Source organism: Tamandua tetradactyla, chromosome 26 (assembly GCF_023851605.1).
Source record: "Tamandua tetradactyla isolate mTamTet1 chromosome 26, mTamTet1.pri, whole genome shotgun sequence".
NCBI lineage: Eukaryota > Metazoa > Chordata > Mammalia > Pilosa > Myrmecophagidae > Tamandua > Tamandua tetradactyla.
The window spans coordinates 18,970,687-18,985,815 of record NC_135352.1 but is presented as its reverse complement, the minus strand read 5'-3'; the positions used below and the strand labels follow the sequence as shown (position 1 = coordinate 18,985,815).

The 15,129-nt window shown below is 37.4% G+C and overlaps 1 long non-coding RNA gene across 5 annotated transcripts in view; it reads right to left on the bottom strand.

Moving 5' to 3' along the window:
• Window positions 1–15,129, bottom strand: part of LOC143669668 (uncharacterized) — a 206,502-nt gene that overhangs the window by 181,062 nt on the left and 10,311 nt on the right. For 2 of the 5 annotated variants that reach the window (XR_013168963.1, XR_013168962.1), the window contains 2 exons: window positions 4,706–4,911; window positions 3,539–4,450 (listed from right to left, as the gene is read on the bottom strand). This is a non-coding gene — a long non-coding RNA (uncharacterized LOC143669668). Of the gene's footprint in view, window positions 1–3,538; window positions 4,451–4,705; window positions 4,912–15,129 lie in introns of those variants that run through there. The other 3 variants (XR_013168961.1, XR_013168960.1, XR_013168964.1) reach the window with 3 other exon arrangements.

Here is a 15,129-nt window from a genome sequence, read left to right as displayed (position 1 = left end):
AGTTAGAAACAGTCTAACATTGGGTTATGGAGCTATGGTTGGGATAGGCAAATAGAAAATTAAAATTTATATCACATTAAACATATGTATATTTTAAAGAAACAACTGATTTAGAATGCATCCAAGTCCTCACTTTATGCCTTGTTTCCTGTTATGTTTTCATCAGAAAATATATGTTGCATTGTGACAAATTGCAATGATCTGAGGGATTATTAGATGTTATTTATATGAGGACATCATGAAAATATCAGTATTATTATTCAAGTTTCAGGCTCTATATCCAGTTAGCAACTTACACAAAAATAGCTTAATTAACCTTACGTTTCATACCAATCTATGATGCTTTATATTTTTGAAACAGATTCTCCCAAACCAGAAGATAATCCCTGATTTTAAAGTAACCCCCTTTCAAAGCTGCATGGGATTTTTGAGACCAATATGCTTCTATTTAAGAAACAGAAATAGCACTTTAGATTGTGTGACTAAGAATGTATCCCTTATTTTTATGAGGTAGATAGTATAATTTGTTCTCACTATGTTCTTTATTGATTCTTAAAATCTTTTATGCAAGTAATAGCTTCAATGCATATAAGACTTAAACACAATGAAAAGTTTGGGCTAGAAACTTGGGCAAAGGATTATTTCGTAGTTTTTAGCATTTTGGTAAATGGGTGCAATGTTTCAGAGTATCTACTCTGCTGTAATTTTATTTAAATACATTATGCTGGTTAAGACTATCTAAGGATAGTTTTATGTAGACAGAAATCTCTCTGAGGTTTGTATAAACACAAATAATTCTTCATTTATTTCATTGTGCAAACTTAAGAAGGGACATTGAGTATTACATTTCCTTTAAGTGGTAGCATAATGTTTTATAATGTCTGGCACTTGTCTATATTTTGAAACATTGTAAAAGTCTTTTGACTTCACGTTTTCTGGCTGCCTACCAATTTTGAATATAACCGTGCCTATTTGGAAAATTTTCTCCCTTACGAGTCTCATTGTCTCATGGTAGAAGCCAGAAAACTTGCTTCCCAATTTCCTTTGCAAATCAGGCCCAGACAAGCAGTCCTGTCTTCACCACTCACGTGTGTCAACCAACAAAAATCTCGTTTGGAAGTAAGCAGCTTGAGGAAGGATGCTCAGTGCAGAATTCATTATTGTGGGGAGGATGATGGCAGGAATATGTGGCTTGGGCAGTAGATGTTAGGTTTGGGTCATGGTATAGGAGTGAGCGCCTATTAAGACCAGGAGCAACTGCAGTAGAGTTGTGTTTCTGGCAAAAATACAAACTGCAATACCTAGGGCTTCTTAATAGCCATGCCAGTAACAGTTTTTCAGCATTATTATTTTGGTAATTTAGCCTTATAACCTGGTTCTCTAGGTCTCTCGTCTATGACCCCCAGTAATCTTTTTCTCTTGATCAGCAACAGTCAGCTTCTACTGTTTGCAACTGAAAATCTTGTTACAGATCATTACTTATTGTTTTCTTTCAGGGATAATTTTTTTACATGGGCAGTTGGTTTATTCTAAGGAAATATATATTTAGAACTGAAATATCATTTAACATAAAAATTGATGATATTAAGTGTCTTGGAGCAGCTGGAAGGAAACACCTGGAACTGGAACTTTAAACTACAGTATACACAGAAATGTATTCCATAACTACTTGTTAAAATGCACTTTGAAATTTACTGCTTTTTTGTATTTGTTATATTTCACAATAATAAAATGTTAAAAAATTAATGGTGTATAAAGTTAACCAAAATTTGTTTTTAAAGAATATTAGCAATAGAGAACTCTTGAGAAATCAACCATTATCTGGGATTTGTTTTTCATATGCTTTCTATTATAAAAGTCATACCACTTTCCCTTATGTTTTTCCTAATACTCACAGAATTACTTTTCTCCCTTAAAATTACTGAAAACCATAAATTATTTGTTATGTTTAAGAGTGTTATAATTGCTTCTAAAAATTCTTGTTGCTTTGACTTCTGTCTTTGTCTTTGGCCATTACAGCATAAACGGGACAAAATATATGGCACAACAATCTCCAGACATTGGATAGTAGGCAGTACAGAACTCTAATCCCTGAGAGAATGGAAATAAATGAGGTAGGTGGGCCCTATGATTTCCCTGACTTTCTGCCTGGAGACACATTTAGAACAGAACTGTGGGGAAGAGAAGAGGATGAGGATGGGTAGGAGATCACAAACATTATGTTCTTGGTGAGTTGAAGAGACAAGGGATCAGAGTTCAGGGAGGAAGCCGAAGTTGAGTGTAGAGTTCCAAAGAGGAAGGAACTACACAGGTAAAGAGTTACAGAAATTTGCCTAGGGCTCCTTAGATCCCAAGCCGAACACTGTAAGACAGACACGTATAAGGTGAGACTGTGCAAAGCCAAAGAGCTGTCTAGTGAGTTGAATGTTTTCTGGAGCTCTCACAAGGTTGAAAATTGTTCATGTCCCAGCCACCAGAATAGAGGGAGAATTTTTTTTTTTTTTTTTTTTTTATCACTTGGGGCATCCAGTAGAGAATCCAGAGGGGCTGTGCCTTAGTAGTAGGGCTAAACTGTTCCTAGAGTAAACGTCGTTCTAGAACAGTCCTAACAAATTTAAAGAGTAAGTCTTGAAAAGATTTAGCTAACCAAAGATAACTTAACTCCCTTCCAGAACAAAGACTCAAAGGAAGATGAAAAATTCAGGCATTCAACAACTTAAAATCTGGAGAAAAATATGGCAAAAGAAAGATACCCATAAATGAGATAGATAAGTGAGCAGAAATGAATCTTTATATGGATAACATAACTATATTAAAGTATTCAAAGGAAAACATAAACACAGTGATATTTCTCCTAGTTTGGGTCTGATGGCTGTGGAGCAAGTTTCTATATGATACATTGTGGGAACACAGGCTCAGAAACTTCCAGCAAATTTCTGCTTCATTACCCACAGAACAGTAAATGAGATGGCCTGTGCCAGTCCTTCAGGGAGTTCAAACCGCTAAGGTCAGTGTCTGCGGATTGCAGCTCCCTACACTCTACTTTGCATCAGAGAGAAAAATTGGTGCTGCCAAGGGTGGGGTATTTATAAGACCCAGGTATAGGGGACCCCGCCACTGAGATTTCCTGTCTTGATAGGCTGCTTGTTCCCAGTTCAGGGCTCAAGGTCTGATCAGGCCTTCTCAATGGACCTAACATCTCCCAGACTGAAACATGGGCACATACTAGACGAGGAGGTGGGGTGGGAATGGGGAGGGGGTAGGTGAGGGTTGGGAGATGGCCAGTTGTGCATGTATTGTGACTTCTCCAGCACAGAGAGCCTATACTTTCAGCTAAAATACAGAGTAATAATAGAATACTCTCAAACTAGAATTCTATAACCCAAGGTAATGTCATTCCAAAATGAAGGTTGTATAAAGATTTCCTCGGACATACAAAAGCTGAGAGAATATGTAACCAGTAAATCTGTGTTACAAGAAATGTAAAATTTCTTCATGCAGAAAGAAAATGATTTTTTTTTTTGATAAGTGAATAAGCTGTATGAGTAATAGGAACTGAGGGTAGTAAGCCTTTAGTGTGAGGATTTAAGTTAAATCTGTAAAGGAGTTGGCCCACGTTTAATACTTTATGTAGTCTTAGAAGCCAGAGATTTCAAATTTCTCTGGTGTCCCAGTTTTCATCTTCCGTTTTTGAGTTGGGGGTCTTTTAAGTATTCCTCCTCAGAGAAAGTTTGTGTCTTAGTTCTTTCAGCTTCAACCCACTGTTTTTATACTGGAGACTTGTTAGTGTGGTGGTAAGGTGTGAGGAGGGGAAGTATTCTATAATCTTACAATTAAATCACATTCTTTTAGTGGTCCTGGGTCTCTGAGCTCTGACAAGTGTCTTCCCAGTGGTGTAGTATTTTATGCTCTTTTAGGGCTACAGAAGAGGGCTGGAGTGGGAGGAACCCAGTGGGGATAAGGCTTCAACATAAAGTCTTTTCTCCTAGATCTTTTTTATGGAGAAAACCCTAGATTTCACCATGATTAGCCTTCGCATTTCCCTGCCAGAGCCAGGAAGGGCAAGGGAATTTTCTTGGATCTTCACCCTGAGAACTTGGTAGAGGACCTCAAAATTCTCAAAAGTTTGAGGGCCCTCCTACTACTGAAGGCCTTGGGAGTTTCTTGCGCTCATGCTAGCCCAAATCAGCTGTCAGCAATTCATAAAAAGTGTCATTTAAATGTTCCTACCAGTTTATGGCTTCAGCATTCTCTTAAAGCAGATCTCAGCTGGGTCTTTCTGGATTCCCCTCTCTCTATAGATTTTGAGGTGGTCCTGCAGCCAGTTTGTTAGATGTCCACTTACAGCAAAGGAAGTCTCACGATGCCTTGCAACGGCAGTGGAGAAAATGAAACTGCTATCTCCAAAAAGGATGTTTTCTTAGTGTACCAGATCACTGCTTCTTCTGGCCTGTAAAAGAGGTTGTAGAAGAAAACATCACTCCCTCCACCTGCAAAGAAATATCAAAATTCTTTTAAACCAGGGTAGTAAAAAATAGAGCTCCAGGTTCTCCTAGCAAAATCATTCTTCAAAAGTGGGTTTGAAAATGAAGCTCCAGTTGTTACTAATTGATCATTGATGGTTACTTCATTTTTAAGGATTAACTGTCTCCATTCACACGTGATTTAAATAAGCAGTTCTAAAAGTGTTTTCTGCTGGACTTACTGCTTCTTAAAGAGGTGAGAGTTTCTGCTGCTCCTTTTGCTTTACAGACTTGGGAACATTTTCAAGTCCCTTTTTGTGTAAGAAGGCTTAAACAACTGTGCTTAGTGTGCTTCAATTTCAGAAACATACCCATGGCCATCCTTCATACTTGTGTAGTCAGAAAGGTTTCTGATTTTATTTGATTGATTCAAATGTAAACGGCATATCTGAAGAAGACAACAAAAAATACATAACAATACTTTTAAATGAGGATATTTTACCAGACACACCTAGCTAGCTGATCGCTTATGAAGTCTTCATTTGCCTTTCCTTATAACTTTAGAACTCCAGGCTTTGCTTCTTTGTTAAGAAGCTTTTTCACTTTTCCTTCAGCAATTTCATACAGAATAAAAGCCAAAGTCCTCATGATGACCCTCAAGGCCTAGCAGCTCTCTGATCTTACCTGTTACTTCTGTTCCACCTATAACTTCCCTCTAGCCATGTCTTCCTTAGTGTTTTTTGCACAAACTGGGGATATTCTCATCTTAGGACCTTTGTACTGGTTGCTCCTTTTGCCTGGGGCTTTCTCCCTGATGTATTTACATGTACTTCTCTCACATTCTTCAAGTTTTTATTAAATGTCATCTCAGTAAGGAATGCCTTGAGCACCTTATTTAATTTCCCACTTGCCCTCCCCTGATTTTCCTCATTCCCTTTATTTTCTTTAAAAAATTTTTTTTCATGCATGTCTTTATTGTATTACTCATTCACCCAAACATTAGATAAAGAGGGTGACAGTCCCAGGGCTTTTGTTGTTGTTTTTTTTTTTTTTTTGGCACGGGCAGGCTCTGGGAATCGAACCCAGGTCTCCGGCATGGCAGATGAGAATTCTGTCACTGAGCCACCATTGCCCACCCAGTGCCAAGGTTTTTACAATCACATGGACACACAATGGAAGCTATCTAGTTATACAATCACTATCAAGGATCAGGGCTACTGGATTACAACATTTTCAGGTATTTCCTTCTGGCTCTCCTTCCCTTTAATCTGATCTTTTTCTTTTTTTCTGCATCACATCATTTTCTAACATGCTAGCAATTTACTTATTTTCTTTATTTATTGCCTATTGGCCCCTGCTAGAATATAAGCTTCAGGAAGGTGGTATCTTTCTAAGTTTTTGTTTACTGATGTACCAGAACATCCAGAATAGTACATGGAGCAATAGTAGGGGTTCATTACATTTTCCTCTCATGAATGAATGACCAGGCCTTTATACTGTGCTAATTCTAGGCCCCAGACACTGTACTAGGAGAAATAATGATGAATAACACAGATCCTGCACTAAATAGAACAGAAAGTGAGAAATATGACACTGGTAGTAGAATGGAAAGTGAGCTGGAGGGGTTGAGGCAAGAAATGATGCTTTTCTGAACCAGAGCCATGGCAGTGGAAATGGTTCAAGGATAAAATTTGCAGAAATATTCACAGGAAAAATCAGATGTGTTGGCAATTGATTGGGGGGTGGAGCATGCAAGAGAAGCAGATATGAAATGATTACAATATTGCTAAGTTGAGGTTAGTAATGCAAGAAAATAAATTTAGAGAATAAAGGAATAGATTTATTTATTTATATGTTGAATCTAAGTTACTGTGATACAGTCAGGGGTTGATATGAAATAAGTGTATAAATCTGAAGCACAAGAGAAAGAGCTGAGGTGCAGATGTAAATCTAGGGTTCATTACTACTTAGGTGATAATTGAAGTTTTGCTTCGGATGAGATTTTGAGAGCTGAAGAGAGTAAGAGGAACTAGATGAGCCAAGGAAGAATACTGAAAACAAGAATCAAAAGGTTGGTGAAGGAGAGTGAGAGGCGAGTCAGAAAAGGTAAAAGGAAAACCAGAAGAAAGTAACACTGATATGTCAAAGAAGCAGAGAATTTCAAAACAGCAGGCAATACTGACAAAGACTGCAGAGGCATACACAAATAACAGAGAGAACAAGAAGACACTTTTGTTGAAAGGTATGTGTGCCTATGATTTGGGGATCAAAGATATTGAGTAATAAATAGTTGATTTTGTGGTTTGGAAAGTTCAATCATAAAAGTCCTATGTATTCTTTGCTTCATGGCAATATCATTGAGTTCTTATTATTTAATACAGGAAGACTGAAGAAAGGATATGTTTTAAGGAGCTATTCAACTGGTAGACTCAAAGCGAAGAAAGGGTATTTCTAGACTTTTATTTTACATGTATTAGAGGCAGGTGGGCAGTGAGAGCCTGTAAAAGCAGAAAAGGCAGGGGGGATTATATGATGTATGACAGCCTCATGAAAGGTATTGGAAATGGAATATAATGGGAACCCATAAAAAATTTGAGGATATGGTTAATAAGTTCAGATATGATGTCGGAAAAATAATGTCTCTTGCTATGGCTGTGATACAGTTGGTATGAAAGATGGAATGCATGTTAGTCCTCATTGCATCCCTGGAGTTTAGAGAATTTTCTAACATATCGTTTGCTTAATAAATAGTTGTTGATCAAAAGTAAATGTGCTAGGCCTATCTCAGGCAAAACTAAGGCAGAGGAAACTTCATGTGCACAAGTTCTGAGGCATAAAAAGTGTGGCACACTGAGAAACTGCATGAAGAATGGAGTATTGGTTTCACAGAGTAGAACATGAAGCTAAAAAATTAAGTCTTGTAGGAAATGAGAGGCAAATTCAAAATTTAAAACAAAGAGATGCATTAAATTTGCATTTTAGACAAAGAACTCTGATAGTGACTGGGGTAGAAAACTTTTAAGGGAAGGATAGAAGAGGAGAATCTACAAAGTAATGAAAAGTATTATGCAAACTGAAAAGGCAAATGAAATGCTATGGAAGCCAGGGCAAGAGAGATATTCAACTAATGATGGGGCTAAAATTATTTAAAGTTTGTAGAAATGTTAAGTAGCAAGGAATTTGGTAGTCATTTTAGGATTTATGGTCTTTGCTCTTAGGAGAGCAAAGACTTGATTGTAAGGGATTGAATACTGAATGGGAACTGAGCAAGTGGAGGCAGTAAGTTTATAAAATTATTTTTAAGAACTTGCCTGGAAGAGAAATAGGTAAATTGTAGGATTTTGAAATTTCTATATGTTCAAAAGACCAAAGATTTAACATCTTCACATGAACAATGGAGAAAGAGTTTGAAAATATGGGAAAAGAGAATAAGAGAATTATTTTCTTAAGAAAGGAAAAGGACCTTGTATAGGGAGTGAGATCTTGGTTTGTACAGGTTAGTGTGATGCCCTGATACACCCCAGAGTAATTTGGGCAAAGAACAAAAAAACACTTGCAAAGCCCCCTTGAGGGGCTGGGGAAAATGTTGAATTATTAAATTTTCCCACCTGGGGAATTCTTAATATTCTTGCAAGCATTGGGGACTACTTAATAGGCCCAGCCCTCGGTCTTGGGAGTGGCCCTTATGAAACTTATTCCTGCAAAGGAGAAGCTAAGCCTATTTATAATTATGCCGAAGAATCACTCAGAGAGAAGCTCTTTTGTTGCTCAGATGTGGTCTCTCCCTCAAAGTCAACTCAGCAGGTAAACTCATTGCCCTCCTCCCTATATGGGACATGACTCCCCAGGGTATAAATCTCCCTGGCAACATGGGACATGACTCCTGGGATGAGCCTGGCCCTGGCAATGTGGGATTAAGAAAGCCTTCTTGAACAAAAGAGGAAAGAGAAATGAAACAAAATTAAGTATCTATGGTTGAGAAATTTCAAATAGAGTTGAGAAGTTGTTCTGGAAGTTATTATTAGGCATTTATATAGACATCGCTTCTAGTCTTTACTGTATTGTAGTAGCTAGAAGGAAATACCTGAAACTGTTGAACTCTATTCCAGTAGCCTTGATTCTTGAAAATGGTTGTATAACTATAGATCTTTTACAGTATGAGTGTGTGTTTGTGGCTGACACTCCCTTTAACCAGTGTATGGACAGATGAGTAAAAAAATAAGGACAATAAACAAATAATAGGGAAGATAAGGGACATGGGGTATTTTGGGGGTTCCTTTTCCTTTTCATTTTTATTCTTATATGTATTTTTTTGAGCAATGAAAATGTTCAAAATTGATTGTAGTGATGAATGCACAACTGTTTGATATATTGTGAACCATTGATTGTACATTTTGGATGATTGTATGGTATGTGAATATATCTCAATAAATTTGCATTACCACCAAAAAGGGAAAGGAACCAGAATACAGGTGGAGGGACTAATTAGCCCTAGATGGCAAGGGAACACTGGGTCTCTGCCGTGGGAAGAAAGGAGGTAACAGTGGTTGTAGAGGTAAATTAATTTGTAGATGGAGTTAAAAAGCAGGGTATTGAACTATAAGTGTTGTTGTTGGCCAAGAATGCATAAATGCTTAGTAAAACTCATTAAGCAAATTTCAATTATTGAAGCAATGGTCAAGGGCTCACTGTTTAAATTGGACTGAAAAGGACCACTGAGACCCATAATACAATAGTGGGACCAAGGGGAGATCTGTGAAATAATGAAGCTATTCTTTCCTTGACTGAGTCTTATTTGCCTTTTTATTATTAAAATAATACACATTGGGCAAGAGAACTACTTATAGAGTTATTTTATTTATTTTTCTTGAAGAAAACCAATAAATGAAAATTTAAAACTGCACACCTTTATCTCCTTTATAGTTTCTCTCTTTTCAAAAATTCTCTTTATTTCTTAATATTGTCTTTCCTAAAATTGTTCTCCTTTGCAATTACTCTACAGCAACACATAACTATATCATTACTGTCTTTGAGAATGGAGAGGATCGTCACATTCTATGCATTTTTAAAACCATCTAAGTCATCAGGCTGTAGGTAATTATGAAGTACAGAAACCACACCACTATGGCATGATGTAGTAAAATAGAGCCAACAAAAATGCTTCACGCATAAGAGTCATTCAATAGGCACTTCGGGAATCCAAATATTTGTTGGAAGCTAGACCAAATTAGGAACCAAACTCTGTTCCCATTCTATTCCTCTGTGACTTTGGGCTGTGTCCTTGATGCAAACATAAGCACTCCTGAGTGTGGGCATTGCAGCCTCAGTACAGACATTAGGAGGCTTTGGCAGGAGCAGTCTTGGCATTGGCAGGGAGTGGGAACAGTAGTTGCACTTTGGGGGAGGCTCAGTGGTGATTCTGTCAGAGGCACTAGAGCCAGAGCTCCTGATCCTGGCACAACAAACTCTCCAGGATGCTACAGAGGAGAAAATGGCAGATCCCACATGATGATCAGGGAGTGCATCTGTACAGAACAGACATCTCCATGGTACTCCCAGAGGCACTGGGGAACAATGCGAGAAAAGATTTAGGCAAAGTATATGCAGAAAACAGAAGCAGAGAAATACTGTGCCACAACTGATATTAAGATCCTCATTTTAGTCCCCAGATGGGATGGCCAGGAAAGCAAAGCCTTCATATTTATAAGCCTTGCATCCTCCTTTTTTCTCTCAATACACCTATGTTCTTAACCACCTTTTACTACTAATACTACCAAAACTAGTTACCCCTAGTGCTAAAATTATCATTTTATTGCTATTGTCATAACAATACTGACAGTGATAATAACGTATACTTATCTACTATGCGCTAGTACCTTGTTAATAATTTTACCTGGATTATCCCATTTATTTCTAAAAAAAAAAAAAAAAAAAACATAGCCTTATCAGATAAGTAACATCCTTATTTTACAAACTGAGGATAGGGTAGTCTGACATTCTTGGGACAACTTCCCCCATTCCTCCCACCAAGCTTAGAGTGGAGTATGAAAAACCATGTAAATTTTACAATCTGACCTTTCTATATTAACTCCGTAAAATTCAGTTTCATTTGACCAATTTATAACAATGTTTACTTTTAAACTGTTACATATAATTTATAAAAATTTCTCCCAAAATATCACATTAATAAATTTTTGAATAATATAAGGAGAACTGAGTTTTCTCATAATTGTCACGAAAAGATAATTCCAACTTCATCTATATTTACACAGGAAAATAGAGAGATTTTAAATCAGTCTTCAGACACTAAGCAGAGCTTGTGATAGTGTGTGTCAGCATAAGAGACAGAGAGAGAAACAGAGAAAGAGAGAGAGATGCTTATGTAAAAATTCACTTACTCTACAAATAATTTGAGAACTCTTACTCTATGCAGAGGACTATGCTAAACAAGTAACATAGGGACCTGTTTAAAATTTTGAAATCTTGGAAGAGAGAGGAATACAAATAAAATGATTCAGGAGTTTAGAAGAGGAGCATATTAATTCCAGTATAGCTGAAAATGGTGTGCTGCAATTTTTGGTAGCACCATTTATTCCAAAATGGGGGAAAGTAATACCATACTTCCTTAAAAATTGAATAGAAAATCTATCAATGATGAACTATTAGCAGTTCTAAACTTTTATAATAAATTCTATTCTTTATAAAATAATAATAAAATAAAAGTAAAATAATAAAAAATGTTAAACTATAGTTGGGCAAGAAAATAATAGCAATTAAAAGTAAACAAGGTAGTTCAGTGGTTAGAATGCCCTCCATTCATGCAGGAGACTGGGGTTCGATTCCCGGATGTGCACCGCCCCCCCACCCCGCCAAAAAAAAATGTAAGTAAGGGGCAGTGCGAGGTGGCTCAGCAGCAGAATTCTCGCTTGCCATGCCAGAGACCCAGGTTCTATTCCTAGTGCCTGCCCATGCAAAAAGAAAAGTAAATAAGGAATGTTCTGAACAAAAGTTATATTTTCAAATAGGGAAAAAGGAAGATGAAAAGAGTATTGCTTTAGCTATAGAGGATATAAGTATATTTCCTGTTTGTTGAAAAGATCTATACATGATTATATAAAATAATTGTATTTAGCAAACTTATTAATTCTATAATTTCTTTTTCTTGCTTTTGTGGCTATTATAAATGCTTTGGTATCTTTTGAGATAGCTCCCCATATCTTTTATTCTATCACTGGACAGTCTTGGCTCTGGCACTGTATTAGCCAACTTTATTTGTGTACATCTGTTTCTTTTTCTATAAATGGGGGTGTCTGTATATTATCTCTATTGTATCCCCCAGTTTTAAAATACTGTAATTTCATAAGATGGTATGTGTAAAAGTCAAAGGTGTAATTTTTCTGTTTGTGCTTTACTATGAACACTCCTCCAATATTTGTTGGAACACACAGTTGTCTGGAAATGAATGCCTGGAACAATTTGTTTTGCATGTCATGATCATTCTATTTCTAAACGAATGGGTTATTTAACTATGAGGACATGTTCTCATTAGAGGCTTTTATTTTGGCAAAGGGCTGGCTCTTCTTAATGGTTGCAGGACTTTTTACTAGGTCATGTGCAATAAAGAACACAGGGCCCGAGATATAGGAGGTGCCCAAAGAGTATTTGTAAATGAATACACTGATGGATGGATGGAATGATGTAGTGTGATAAGCACAGGAGTGAATAAATGTGCCAGAAATAGAATCTCCCAAATCTTTGAATTTTTACATTTGTATAGTTAAATATTAACTATATTAATATTTTACTTAGTTTTACATATTTTTAAACTTAAGTATACGGAATCGTATGCTCTGTATGTATGTATGTATGTGTGCAAGAATGTGTGTCTAGTCTACTGTATTTTGGTTTGCTAAAGCTGTCAGAATACAATATACCAAAAAGAGTGTGGCTTTTATAAAGGGAATTTATTTACGTTAGAAGTTTACAGCTCTAAGGCTTTGAAAATGTCCAAATTAAGGCACTGACAAGTTTTACCTTCATTCAAGTATGGCTGATGCCATCTGGAACTCCTCAGTCAGCTGGGAAGGCACGTGACTGTCATCTACTAGTCCCTCGCTCCTGGGCTCTCTTGCTTTCAGCCTCTGTTTCCTGTAGGCATTCTTCACTTGGCTTCTGTGGGGTGGGATTCCATCTGTTGGCTTCCTTTGGCCATCTCCAGGTTCTGATTTGCTTAGCATCTCATGGGAAGGCACACGGCAACTTCTGTTGGGCTCAGCTCATGTTTAGGCATCTGCTTTCTCTGTCAGCACTCCAAGCATCTCCAAATATCTATCTGAGGTTTCTCCAAAGTGTTTTCCCCTTTAAAAGACTCTAGTAACTGATTAGTAAAACTAATCAAGACTCACCTTAAATAGGTGGCGTCACATCTCCAGCTAATCAAAAGGCTATATCCACAATTGGGTGTGGCCACATCTTCATGGAAACAATCCAATCAAAGTTTCCTATCCTAAACAATATGTCTGGACCAACAAGATTGGGTCAGGATTAAAACTGGGGTACATAATAGTTTCAAATTGGCACATACTGTTAATGTGCATTTGGGTTTTTTTCTTCAATAAACAAATGTGCAAAAGTTCCTCTGGGGTGTTGTGCTACAGAATGCAAGTGCTCACCCATATGTATGTTATTTTCCTTTCTAGCCATACCCAATCCTGCATTTCCCAGGTTTATTTGCATTTAGATGAGGTCATGTGACTTTCTTCAGGGACAAAAGTGATGCATACCAATTGTTGGCTTATTCCCAGAAATTGCCTTTGAATTTGTCCATGCTCGTCCTTTTTTCTTATCTCCTAACCGGATGTAGAGGATATAGTGGAGGAATCCAAGTTGCTAAAGGATGGAAGAATATGGATTCTTATAGACTAGATATAAGAAATGTTTGTCCTAAATGACTATAGAGCATGTATATGCTTTCTTCCTACCCCCATAGCAACTCACATCAGACTGTGACATGAACACATAAATGAGGGAAACAAACATCAAGTAAACCAACCTTTGTTTTATGTTAAGGTACAGAGATTTGGGAGTTATATGATACAGCTAACATTACCCAAACAAATTAACCTAACTAATACAGAAATGAGAACTGTCAGTACCAATGTGCTACCATATTGAAATCTCTGGCATTAGCTTAGCAGTCAGGTAAAACATGGCAAGGGAGCTAAAGGGCTGGAGAGCCATGTTATGTCATGGGAAAAAAATCTGGTAAGACTGTTGTTAGTGATAACTTGGAAGCAGATCATTCATCTACTGTGCTTTCAGTTCAAGAAGAAAAAGTAGGAAAACAGAATGTTTGTACTGTGTGTTGGCTGCAAATAGTTGCCTTTGGCAAGTTATTACAAGAAAGAGATATGAGCAAACAGGAAAGGGAATGGTGACACTCCAGAAGTTTGGGTACCAAGGGGTAGAAAGTTCAACTGCTTTTAGATTCCATAAATTAAGAGGTAAAAGCTTCATATGACAAATGTCTAGTTTAATCTTTCAGTTTAATAAAGCCCTCAAGCTTGTGGCAAAACATCAGTTTAAAGGTAGTTTTCCACCCACATCTCTTATCCCTGTATCATCATGTAGTTAACAATTAATATTACAGAGGTGGGATTGAAAGGAAGTAAAGTATACCTGAGAATATTATCTAGGAAAATAATTTCGGTGTAGTCATTGACACCTGAAATTGAATAGAAGCAAATACATCATAAGCCTACAAATGTTTTGAGGGAATTTCATTGCCAAAGAAACTAGTTTTGATACTGATGTTTCAACTGTAAAAGACTTGTGGGTTTCCAAAGGCCAGCAGGAAGTGGCTTGCACAATTGTTGTAGCCTCCAAGGAGGGCAAAACTCCCCAGACCCTGGCCCCCAATGCCCATTTCATATGTGGCCAGAGGATGATGAACACAGAATAATCTTCTAGAGTGTAGGGATAGGACAGCACTGGACCAGGGAATTCCTCCCAGTAATATGAGGGTCTGGTTAATAAGGACCTCTCCCTAGACCAGGGTAAGGGGTCTATCTAATGTCTGTCCTTGATTCAATAACTACTATTGGCCAATGGATGTTGGGTTTCTCCTTTTCTTCTCCTTTATAAACAGAAGGGATTTTTTTTTTTTTGGCATGAGCAGGCACCAGGATTCGAACCTGGGTCTCTGGCATGGCAGGCGAGAACTCTGCCTGCTGAGCCACCATGGCCTGCCCAGAAGTATTTTTTGTGGTTGTCTTGTCCTTGTTGCATGTTTGTACATGGAGGTTTAGGGGAAATGTGCTTGCCTTTTAAATTCACAGGTGGCTGATTTTGAGAAATCACATCTAGAGAAGATTGACCATATCCATCTTGAAGATGTCTTTGGATGGGTCAATCTTCCTTGAGTAGAAGTTGATGTATTCTATGTGTGGTAAGAATGGAACACAGAGATAGTTCATGACCAAGAGGAGTAACTGTGACAGAGATTGCTAGCTCTCATCAGTATCCATGTTCTTTTCTCCCTTCTTTCCACAAAACAGTATCACATAACCCAGGCCCTATAGTTAGGTCAGATCATGTGACAGAGTTTAGGTAACAGAATATTGAAGGATAGGATATATACATCTTCCAGAGGAATCCCACAAAACCT